The sequence below is a fragment of the Theropithecus gelada genome, chromosome 13, assembly GCF_003255815.1.
Source record: "Theropithecus gelada isolate Dixy chromosome 13, Tgel_1.0, whole genome shotgun sequence".
NCBI classification, from domain to species: Eukaryota; Metazoa; Chordata; class Mammalia; order Primates; family Cercopithecidae; genus Theropithecus; species Theropithecus gelada.
In genome coordinates, this window is record NC_037681.1 from 23,085,052 (window position 1) to 23,097,597 (window position 12,546).

The following is a 12,546-nucleotide window of genomic DNA, read 5'->3' on the forward strand; positions in this document are numbered from 1 at the left end:
CCTGACCCATTTGAGGTTTCTCACGGAGTTACTGAATCATTTTGGTCAAACACTTGCCAATCTCAAGCAAAAAGTGAGTCTGCAGTTGTCTGAATTCAATAGTTTTTCACAGCATTATGGTTTTCTTGGCTAAATTCAGACTGACTTCATGTGTTGGAACAGTTTGCATCTCTTACTTTATCCGCTTAAGAAATGAAAAGAATAATACTCGTGACTGAAAAACAGGGTCATGAAGACTATGCAAATATTTGGAAAGCAGCATCGTTTGAACACTTGAAAGAAAAGTGCAATATAAATGATTATTTTTTAAAGCACCATATGTAGGAAATGCAATCCAGCTTTTTAAAGAAGAAGTGTTTTGGCGTTTCATCCCAATTTACTGATGAATGGTAACTAATGAAATGTTTGTCTGGGATTCTGAAGAGGCAATTCGATTGCTGCATGTGGATAAAGAATGCCAGTTGCTTTTGATCCTGCCGACCAAGGCATCTTATATAATGATAAATTATACCAGGTTTCAAAATCCTCTGAATGATGCTATCTGCAATACCATTGCTTCTCCTTACTATCTCCCATTTTTACTTCCTCCCAGTGAAAGAAATAACAGTTTGTAAAGGCTTATAAATTCCAACTCTTATCTTTTAAAATGGTTGTTCTCTTCCTCATCTTAACATGCAAATAGACTGCCTTTCTTAAGGCTTTGATAAAGAGCCAGAAGAAAAGTTCACAAGGTTTCAATAAACCGTCCTGAGAAGCCCAGCCAGTGAACAAAGATCCATGAGGAATTTACTATCTCCTAATGTCGCTGTAATAAGCAGACCCTCACCTGACATCCTCAAAGGAAGCCGGGTGAACACTGTAAGCGATGCTCAGAAAAGGTAAAGGAAAACCTAAGCATAAATCTGGTGAGGAGTTTGGAATCATCTATTCACAAAAGAAATTTACTTAATTGTCTTCAGCACTGCTCCCAGCAGTGGGGCTATAGGAAAAGCAGAGTCCCCCAGAGGCGGCTGCAGGGGAGGTGACCTTCCAGGGCACTGTGAACGTCCGTTCTCTGTTCTCGTCCTGACACAGCCACTAATTTGCTGCATGACCTTGGCAGGACCCACTGGGCTTACAGGATCTTTTCTCTGTGCACTGATGGGATGAGGCTGGATCTCTGTTGCCTTCAGCCGTGCTGTTTATAACAACAGGATTTGGAGTTTTAGTTCAGGAGGGGGCACCACGGAGTGCGGGGCCCCTCTCCATGTCATGGCAGTCAAATTCCCCACACTCAGGCCCTAGGACTCTAATCCAGACACCTGAAGCTCTTCCCCGCCCTCGTTTCCTGTTCCTTCTCCTCATCCCAAAGATCCCAAAGGATCTGCAAACTTCCTTTCCACACCTACTTTTCTGAGTTGTTGGTATCATGTTACATTTCTCTTTAAAAGCTCTCATTCTGTGACCCGGACCTAATCTTTTGTTGTCATTGTTTCTAAGAAAGTCACTTTTTAAAATATTTTTGCATATTTAATGTACAAATAAAATTGTGTATACACGAGGTGTACAATGTGATGATTTGATTTATTCATCCATTATGTAATGATGATCACCACTTACCATGTCCGTCATCACTCGTGCTGTGCAGGAGATCCCCACAACTTTCTCATCTTATAACCGCAAGTTTGTGCCCTTTGACCAACATCTCCCCACTTCACCTCCCAGCTCCTGGTAACCACTCTCTGCTTCTGTGATTTCAACTTGTTTAGACCCCACGTACGTAAGTGAGATCATGCACTCTTTGTCTTTCTGTGCCTGGCCCGTTTCACTCAGCACCACGGACTCCAGTTTATCCATGTTTTTGTGAATGGCAAGATGTCCTCCTTTATCGAGGCGGAGTAATAATCCACTGTGTGTGTGTGTGTGTGTGTGTGTGTGTGACGTTGTCTTCATCTATTCATTTGTTATGGGCGCTTAGGCTGCAGCATATCTTGGCTTTGGTGAACAGGCTGCAGTGAGCCTGGGGACTGTGTTCTGAAGCCCGGATGCCTCTCAGTGCTGTGGTGAACAGGCTGCAGTGAGTGTGGGGACTGTGTTTTGGCTCCCGGACGCCTCTCGGTGCTGTGGTGAACAGGCTGCAGTGAGCGTGAGAAGTGTGTTCTGATGCCCAGACGCCTCTCGGTTTTACCTCTCATGCCCCTTTATTGGTGATTCTCTTCTCCAGCTTTAAACAAACTTCCTCGGCATTGACCTGGGTCCTCACATTCTTTCTTAAGGGTTCTGGACCGCGGTGTTGTTTCTATCCCGTGTCTTCCTCTGCATCTCCACCTACCAATAATCAATATCTTCTCATTTTAAAGGCAGCCTCTACCTATTTTGTAACTGCTGATCCTACTATTGTCTTTAATGTACATTTTTTTGTGTTTTATTGTCTCCTGTCCACAAGCCCTGAGTTTTTGCTTTCAGAGGAGACTTTTATACTCCCAAAATGTAAAAAAGTAGGAGTAGCTTAATGGCATCACCTTCGTTTTACAATGAAAACTAGTTTTCACAGCCTCAAAGAGGTCATCAGGCCTGACACTCTCCCCAGTAGGGTTTTTATGTCTCCTCCCGCACTGGAGAAGAATTCCATGGTGTGTGGCCATGCTGTTATTGGAGTTGGGGTGAGTTAGTTAGTTAGTTGGAGTTGGAGTGAGTTAGTTAGTTGGAGTTGGAGTGAGTTAGTTGGAGTTGGGGTGAGTTAGTTGGAGTTGGGGTGAGTTAGTTGGAGTTGGGGTAAGTTAGTTGGAGTTGAGGTGAGTTAGTTGGAGTTGGAGTGAGTTAGTTAGTTGGAGTTGGGGTGAGTTAGTTAGTTGGAGTTGCGGTGAGTTAGTTAGTTGGAGTTGGGGTGAGACTATGGCCTTCAGCCCATTTTTAGAGGTGAGACTAAGAAAAAGCTGATGCCAGCCTCTGCTTTTCTAACAATGTCAAATTCAGGAGGTAGTGGGTGTGTTCTGAGGGTTGTTAGGACAATGGAAAGTGGATGTCACAAAGCAGGAATATGCCTTAAAGGGTACGCTGGTTATCAACTGCTGTGTAACAAATTACACAAACTCAGTGGCTTAGAACAACAGGCAGTCTTCACTCCACAGCTCCCCGTATCAACACATGGCCATGGTTCAGCTGTGTCCTCCGCTCCGAGTCCTCCTTGGTTCAGCTGTGTCCTCCGCTCCGAGTCCTCCATGGTTGAGTTGTGTCCTCCGCTCCGAGTCCTCCATGGTTCGGCTGTGTCCTCCGCTCCGAGTCCTCCATGGTTGAGCTGTGTCCTCCACTCCGAGTCCTCCATGGTTGAGCTGTGTCCTCCGCTCCGAGTCCTCCATGGTTGAGTTGTGTCCTCCGCTCCAAGTCCTCCATGGTTGAGCTGTGTCCTCCGCTCCCAGTCCTCCATGGCTGAGCTGTGTCCTCCCGCTCCAAGTCCTCCATGGTTGAGCTGTGTCCTCCGCTCCGAGTCCTCCATGGTTGAGCTGTGTCCTCCGCTCCGAGTCCTCCATGGTTGAGCTGTGTCCTCCGCTCCGAGTCCTCCTTGGTTCAGCTGTGTCCTTCGCTCCAAGTCCTCCATGGTTCGGCTGTGTCCTCCACTCCAAGTCCTCCATGGTTGAGCTGTGTCCTCTGTTCCAAGTCCTCCAAGGTCACAGTCAAGGTGTCAGCTGGGCTGCATGCCTCTCTGGACACCTAGTCCTCCTGGAAGTGCACGTGTTTGTTGTTGGAACTTAGTTTTTTGTGATTGTAGGGATGAGGTCCCTGTTCTCTTGTGGGCAGTCAGCCAAGGGTTGCTCTCAGCTCCCAGGGCTGCCAGCAGCTCCTTGCCTCAGGACTCTCTCTGGAGATGGCAGCTGAGCCCTTCAAGGCCAGCAGGTGACTCTGCTGCTCCCCATCCCTGAGCTTGGAGGAGAACAACATCTTCCGTTGAAGGGTTCGCCTGATTAGGCCAGACCCACCCAGGGTCATCTTTGTGTTTACTTAAAGTTAAGCTGATTTAGGGCCTTACTTAGATCTGGAAAATTCCTTCATCTTTGTCCTAAAATGCGGCCTGACTCCCAATTCCATCTCCTTTGCAGGTGAGAAGCCAGTCACAGGGGCTTCCCTCACCACGGCCTGGCTCACAGGGCTGTCCGGTGTGTTTTCATGACGAGAAATTACTCGAAGAGACAAGCAGTCCCGCAGTGTGGGTCGAATATGTTAATTAGCATTGCAGGATTAAAAATGTTAAATCAGAAGCGTGGAGGTTAAAGAAAAGCTCGTATCCAGGGGGCGACTTCTGAACCTGTCTCCCCGCGTGCATGGCTTTCTGTAAGGAGATCACTTCAGCTGGGAGTCAGCCCTGGCCCCAGGAGACCTTGTCCTTATTTCACAGACAAAGAAACTGGGTCTCAGCACAAATAAGAAACATGCTGGAGGCTAGAAGCCCTGCCAGTGCTGGGGGCTGGCGCTGGAGCTCAGGCCGCATGCCCCGACAACGGCTGTATTTAGGTCTCTGATGTTTAGGCAGAGGGGCCATCGCTGCCCTTGGATCCTCCATGTCAGAGCTTGAGCATGGGCCCACCTCTTCCACGTGGAGAATGAGAGGTTTGGAAGCCTGCCACAGAGAAGGCCCTGCTCCCTTGCCCCCACCCTTCAGTCGGGTCCAAGTCTCTGATTTCCAGCCCTCACCAGCCCCTGGGCACCTGTCTACCTGTCTATCTCCTCGTGCCCATAAAGACCAGGTGACACTTCTTTTTTTTTTTTTTGAGACGGAGTCTCGCTGTGTCCCCCAGGTTGGAGTCCAATGGCGCAATCTCAGCTCGCTGCAACCTCCACCTCCCAGGTTAAAGAGATTATCCTGCCTCAGCCTCCCAAGTAGCTGGGACTACAAGCGCGCAACCACCACGCCCAGCTAATTTTTGTATTTTTAGTAAGGATGGGGTTTCACCATGTCGGCCAGGCTTGTCTCGAACCCTTGGCCTCAAGAGATCTGCCTGCCTCAGCCTCTCAAAGTGCTGGGATTACAGGCATGAGCCACTGCGCCCAGACAACCAGGTGACACTGCTAATCCAGCCACCTGATCTCTCACCCTCATGGCTTGTCACACATTCCCTGACCCAGTCCTGCCCATCAGCTAAGCCAGCCTCCGCTCCGGGCACTCAGAAGGTCTTCCCAGGCTCACCTCTGGTCACATTCCTCCTGCGCTCATGCCCACTAAGGCTCAGCTTTCCTTCCTGGCGATTGAGGCCTTTCTTGCTCAAATGCTCTGGGTGACTTCTCCCTTCCAGCCCCGTGTGACAGTCCTGCCTCCTTGTCATCTTCCCTCCTTCCACTGATACCTCCTATTTGTCCTCCAGGGTCTGGGGTTCTCCCAGAGGAGGCCCAGCCGTCTCAGGTGTTATAGGCTCCCACGTCCACTGGACACTCTCCACAGCCGAGCTTGTCACTCATCCGGAGCCCACCTGCTCCTCTGATGCTGCAGCTGCCCCGGAAGCCCCTATTGCCCCAGTAGAGTCGTACGTCAGGCTGGGCATGCAGTAGGCGCTTGATACATAAAGTCTGCTCAGTGAAGATGGGCCAGGAAAGACAGTGCTCCATCCCTAACCTACACCTCAGTGGCTCTCCGTCAGGACTGCACTGATAGTCTACGGGGTGGGACTGAGTGCCCAGGGGCCTGGAGGAATGCCAGCGGCATGCAAGTTCACACCACGTCCTATCACCGCGTGGACTCTCACAGGGCAAGAGCAGGTTCCCAGCAGCTCACCCTTCTGGGGCTCTCAGGAAATCCTGCCTTTAAAGCTCCTTTGGGAGTAAGTGGATCTCGCTAGAACCCCCTTGATCAGATCCAGGTGGGACTTGGGGTATTTCTTCGTCTTTGCCCGGAGCCCCACCCCGCTCAGGAACTTGCATAGCTTGTCCCCTCCTGAAGGCTCTGGAAGGTCCCGCCTCTGCGAGCAGGACAGAGCCGCACTTCCCGGCTGTGTAGGCTGAGCTGTTAGGACTCAGAATCTGCCCGCCGTGTAGACTGAGCTGTGAGGACTCAGAATCGCTGACAGCCCAGCTGCTCAGATGGGGAGGGGCAGTGGAGCACTGGAGGGCCTGTGAGACCCTTCCCACAGCAGCTGATGCCTGTTAATTGTAGAATCATAAAATGATAAAGGGGCCTTGGAGATCAATGCATTTTATCTGGCATTGCTGCAAACTGCAGCTGTTGGCGTTCATTTTCCCAGCCCCCAGCCTGGACAAATAAACACGTTATCCAAAAAGTGCAGCAGAGACGGTGCTGCTCTTAGCCCCCAGCCCTCTGTTTTGGAGATTTTGGCCTCTTTCAAATTCTAACCTTTGCCCAAAGGAATAGGAGAGTGTGGGGGCAGGGGCGGGATGATGGAGACAAGAACTGGAGTCTAACCCGGGAGACTCTGAAAGAGCAACAGGATCTGGGGTGTGGCCTCGGTTTCCCCATCTGAGGAATGAGGGAATTGACGAAGATGACGTCTGAGGTTCTAGACAGCCTGAAAGATTTTAGGATTTTAGAGGACTGCTTTATATGATGGGGAACAAAGGCAAACTCCACATGACATAAAATTAACCCTTTTCAGGTGAGCAATTCGGTGGCATTGGTCCAGTCACAAAGCGTGCAACCAGGTGGGCCACTGATAGGTTGATCTGTTTTTGTACAGACAGAACAGAGATCAAGCAGAGGCCTGGGAAACTAAAGGAGGGGGTCTTGGCTCTCATCCTGTACCCCATGGACAACTGTCCCCACACCGACAGGGACACATTCCGGAGACTGCCCGTGGGCAGGAATGCAGCAGGACCCTGTGATGTGTCCTCACCTCCACCTGCCACCTGAGAAGGCGTCATCAACCTGCTGGGGCCCCAGGTGTTCAGGCCACAGCCCCTTAACCCTCCCTTGGGTCTGCATTTATACAGATGCTCTTGTCACCAGTCAACAACTGTGACATAAGGAGAGCTTAAGACAGCACCAGGTCCAGGTCCTGAGGGGACCAGAAGAGAGGAGGCAGCCTAGGCCTGATGGAAGAGGAGTCCCAGGACCCAGCTCTGTGTGGCTCTGGCCAGGTGGGAGGTAGGAACAGGGCCACAGAGGACCCACACGGTGAGAGATCCCCGTGTGTCCTAGGGCAGCTAGAGCTGCCTCCCAGCTCATACACAGCCCACCTGCTCACTGTGGAGCCACATCCTTCATTTCTGCAGAGAAGCTGGGCTTTGGGGAGAATAGAAATGAGAAGCCAGCGCTGCAGCTGAGGAGGGGGATACAGTCACACTGGATCTGTCATGTTCAGAAAGCAAAAGACAGAGCAAGAAGCCAGCACTGACCTCGCACATTCCTCAAGGTGCTTTGTCTTCATTGCATTTCAGCATCTAAAACTGGATGCTGCTGCCTTTCTTTTATTTTTCTTTATGTTTATCTCCACCCCTTTAGTGTGAATGGTGTTTGTGAGGATCTGCTCATTTGCTTTCTCAGTGCTATGTTTTCTGGAGAAATCTGCACTTCTGCACTTACATTCTCTGAAGACATAAAAGCTATGCTTTTTTATGAGAGCTATGAAGATGGAGATAGATATACGTGTGAGATGTATTCTTGTCTCCATGTGCTAGGGGCAGTACATGCACTGTTTTTGGTTCCTGAAACAACAGGAGATAGGCATGCATCATCTACTGAGATGATTTGGGGGAGCAGTAAGTTACTCCCAGGGGGTCACGGGAGGAGCAGGGAGAGTGGAGGGGGGTGCACTTGCGGACGCCGGTGACTCATTTCCCAGGGAGAAAGCTGAGGCTGCAGAGGTCATGCAGGTGACCGGGGACGGCTTCCCAGCGTGGGGTCTCCAAGCGCTTTTCTGAAAGGCCTGGACCGCCTCCATCTCCTCGGCCCCTTGCTTCATCTGTGTGAGCTTTCTGCCATGACCCCTGGCTTCAGCAAGGGAAAGGTAATTTTTCCTGAAGCACACAGAACGTAGTTTATGGTTACTGCAGCGTGCGCTTCGGGAAACTCTAAATTACCGTGATTGCCGAGACCTACGTGCATGAATAATGGATCCAGCCCAGTGCAGCAGCCTCGTGTGCGACTTCTCAAGGCGCCTCAATAGTCTCTCAAGGGTGCTCACCGAGGTCACAGCCTACTTGAGCTATTCTGGGAGGGGAGCAGCAGAAATCTGCAGGTGGAGAGGAAACACCATTCCTCACCAGCGTCAGCCTCCCGCAGAAGCTGCCAGAGGCGAGCTCTGAAGAGCGCAGGTCTGCCGGAGGGAAGGAGCTGGCATCTGTTCAGTTCTGCTCAAGAAGCAAGGGGCATCATGGCCGTGGCTCTGCAGGCACCATCCCATTTAATCCTCCCAAATGACCACCGCCAGCAGGGCAGGCATGGGATCAAAACGCAGAGCGTTCTACCAGCCCAGAGCCATATTCTTTCCACTATTACATGTCACGGCAGGGGAAGGTCAGTTAAAAATTTAAGAGCAGCCTGGCCCACATGGTGAAATGCCGTCTCTACTAAAAATACCAAAAATTAGCCAGGGGTAGTGGCGGGCGCCTGTAATCCCAGCTACTCAGGAAGCTGAGGCAGGAGAATCACTTGAACCTGGGAAGCGGAGGTTGCAGGGAGGTTGCAGTGAGCTGAGATTGCACTGTTGCACTCTAGCCTAGGCAACAAGAGCAAAACTCCTTCAAAAAAAATTTTTGAGCGCAAAATGCATGGGGCTTTGATGACTGTGGCTCCCCTGGGAAGCAGGGAGCCTCACTTTCAGTCTCTTGCTGGGCTTGGTGACCTTGAACTCGTCACTGACGTTCCTGAGGTACACGGTGTGTCACAATGCAGACGCCGCGCCTCAGTGCCTGTCTGCCATGTGGGCAATACACAGCACTGTAAATGGAGCAAGATGTCACTGGGGGAAGGGCAAAGGCTCTGCCCCAAAGGTGGCACCGTGGGTCCTTCTCTCGCTCTAATTCTTGCAGACATGAGGTTGGCCAATGTCTTGGCTTGGTGTGCTGTGTCATCAGTGCGTAACCTACTTCGTTCTTCCCTGTTAGTGTAAATTCAGTGACAATTTGGCAAAGAAAAAGGTGGTTGGCACTGTGTTCACAGTGTTGGTGAATAAGCAGGTGCGTTGCTCTGTGCATTCCGTGTTTGTCGTCAGAGTTGCTTCACACACAGCCCTGGAGGCAGAGTAATGACCCTCAATGACACCCAGCTCCTAATCCCTGGAAACCGCAAATATGTCACGTCTTGTGACAAAGGGGCCTTTGCAGACATGCTTATGCTACAGTCTTGAGACGGGAGATGGTTGTGGATCAGCCAGGTGGCCCGAAGCAATCGCTAGGGCCCTTAGAGCGGCAGAGGCAGGAGGGTCAGTGGCAGGGGGGGAGAAGCGAGAGCAGAAGCAGAGGCAGGAGGGATGTGGGGCAGGAACTGGAAGAGTGGAAGCCCTTCCCACACCACCCGGGAGCACAATGCACGTCCCAGCTCTACCCAAGCTTTGTTTCTCAAGCACACCCCATATTTCATAGGTGTGGTTATTTGCTTCTCTCTGCTTGGAAAACATGTCCTTGAAGGCTCAGCTCAAACCCCTGCTCCCTGGGGAAGCTTCCCCTCACGGCTTCCCTTGCAGAGCTGGGCCCCCCACCCTGCAGCAGTCTCAACAGCCCCTGACCACACACCTGCTCTCACCGTCCCTCCAGTGGACACGGAGGCAGCCCTACCCATCTCTCTCAGGGTCCCACAGCCTGGCTGGCCGAGGGGTGCCTTGTGCTGTTGAGAGGGTGCAGCCGTGCACACACACGAGACCTCTGCTCTTGCACACTCCTCTCTGGAGGCAGACGGCTATGGAGGTCGGTCAGGAGAGAGCCAGGGGCCACCTGGAGATCTCAGAGGGGAGGAGAGCTCTGTCCAGACTGCTGGGGACAAGGACAGTCGCTCTTCATGGTCACAAGGTTCAACGTCTGGTCGCATACCTGAGTCCTTTGGGAGTTCCCAGTGACCGGGATTTCTCGGCAGGGCTGCTGTCGCAGGTGAGGCTGTCTCACCCTCGGCTGTCCTCTGGGGCTAAGTGATTCCAACAGCAGAGCCTGCCCTCCATTTCCCACAGTCCTGGGTGCAACACTGTTCAGAATCTGGGCAGCGGAGGAGTTTTGAGAAAAGCTGCTGTCAGGCCACTGCGGGTGGGGGTCAGAGGCTCTCAGCCCAGGCTGCTGTCAGGAAATAGGGGACATGGAGGGATGGCCATCTTAACCAGGAGCATGACTAATGGGTGAGGTTAAAGATTTCTTTGTAGGAGAACATCAGTCACTCATATTGCCCGGGAACGGGGGCATTTGGCACTGCTGGGCTCTGAATGTGGTCTTGTTTGTCTGTGCTGAGACATGATCGCAAAAGCCGCCTCTCTTCAGCCTTGATGTGCGGTGAGACTGGCTTTGGCTGAGCTGGTGTCCTGTTCACTGTTTCTGTGGCACAGAAACACGCTGGGGCCCAGGTGCGAGCGGCAGGTGGGGTCGGAGCTGCGTTTGCCCCCAGAAATGCAGGTAACGCTCCTGCTCTCAGCTTCCTCGGGAGCTCCGGCGTGCGGCCTGCCCCCCGGTTCACGGCAAGGCTCGTTTGGCTGGTTTGGCTGCAGTCCCTGCACTCCGTGGTCCTTGAAAGGGACAGGCAGCCTTCAGAGGCCGGCAACACCAGAGCGGACCTCGACAGCTGTCATGTCTCAAGTGGGTCAATGTTATCATAATCAGGGTTCAGCCACAGGCTTGCGTCTCAGCCTTAAGCAAGTAATGGTATCCAGAGAGAAACCAGCCATCGAGAAAATCTAGGAAAACATATGAGGAAAGCTTGGTTTGTTGAAAAAATTTATTTCAACGAGAAGAGAAGTAGAGAGAGAGTCAGAGAGAGGAAAAGTCAGGGAGAGAGACCCAGAGAGAGAGAGAGGGAGAGAGAGAGACCACAGTATATTAATTTCTGATGTAGTGCCTTAAAAGCAAGGTTTAACTAAAGAAAATTCTAAATTAAAATACTTTCTGTAGAGTTACGGAGAGTAAATCTTACTACTTATTATGTTTTATTTATCCTCATTTCGGCATTTTAATTTATAGGCTATTTAAGCCCAGCCAGTAATAAGAGTCAGAAGAATGTTACCTCTTAAGACAACCTTGCATGCAGATTGTTTTATAGGAGCCTAGGGAATTAAAACATTTTTGTAGCACTTTTTCTTTTGCTCAAATCTGTAAACTGTATTAGGAAGTATATGAAACATAGTACACATTTTTAGAATACCATGAAACAAAGTGACAGGATGCTGTTGACTGCATTTGAACACCGTCTGATACCAACTTACCATCTTTCCAGTGTCTGCCCGCCGTCGTGGGGAGGTGCAGGCGTCACAGCTTTCTGAGTAGCTGGAGCTTCCGAGGGCCAGGCCCGGCCAGGGGTGGCAGCCCCATGGGCTTGGGAAGCCCCAGCTAGGGGACGGACGGCCAGAGACAGAGCTGAGAGGCCACCAGGCAGACACAGGACTCACAGTCCTGGGGGAATGAGGGCAGCCCAGGATGCAGGGAACCGGCGGCACACAGAGGCCAAACCTCAACCCCTCAGCGCTGGGAAATGGGCTCCTATGTAGCTGCGCCTTGATTGCAGAGGGCTCACAAGCAGGGCAAGACTCAGCCACGTGGTGTGAAATTTGATTGCCATGGTGCTGAGCAGGCGTAGGACTGGCACAGCGCTGGGGCTCTCTGCTGTCACATTTCCATACACTGAGCAGCTCAACTTCTGGCAGAGGAGGCACTTTGGCCTTAAGAGGCTGAGTCCTGGCTTGCCAGCCCTGGATGCCCACCAGCCGCTATGTCTGCGCCAGATGTTCTCTGACCCCCGCCAGAGGCTGGCTGTGCTCTGGGGTTTGGTCCCTCTTTCTGTCACTGGGAAGGGACTCAGGGGTCCATCTAGCCCATTCTTGGGCATAGGCATCAGGGAATGTCAGGTCACTCTGCTGCATGCCCAGGAAGCTTAGGCCACAGTAGCCAAGGCAGGCTGGACGACCTCACCGGGGTCAACGTCAGCCCACGTTGGCCACCAGCCGTCCTGGAGCACCAGGGTTTCAGCAGCTGGACCGCCGCCCTCCTCCAGCCTGTGGGCCCCTGGGCTGTCTCCCGTGGTCTGACTCGGTGCCAATCTCAGAGAATCTGGTCCCAGCAGAGGGACTGCGGGAGGCCCAGCCTAGGCACAGGGGGTGCTGCCAGCCCGGACCCGGCTGAGGCCCCAGCAAGCCTTGAAGCAGAACCTGTCCAGGTGGCATCCTTAACTTCTTGCCTTAATATTATATTCCCGCCAGTGACAGAGCACACAACACCACAACCACTATACAACAACCACACAACCACACAACCACACCACACACCACCATCACCACCACAATATATCACAACACAACCACACCACACACCACCACCACCATATTACATTCCCGCCAGTGACAGAGCACACAACACCACAACCACTATACAACAACCACACAACCACACAACCACACTACACACCACCACAACACATCACAACACAACCACACCACA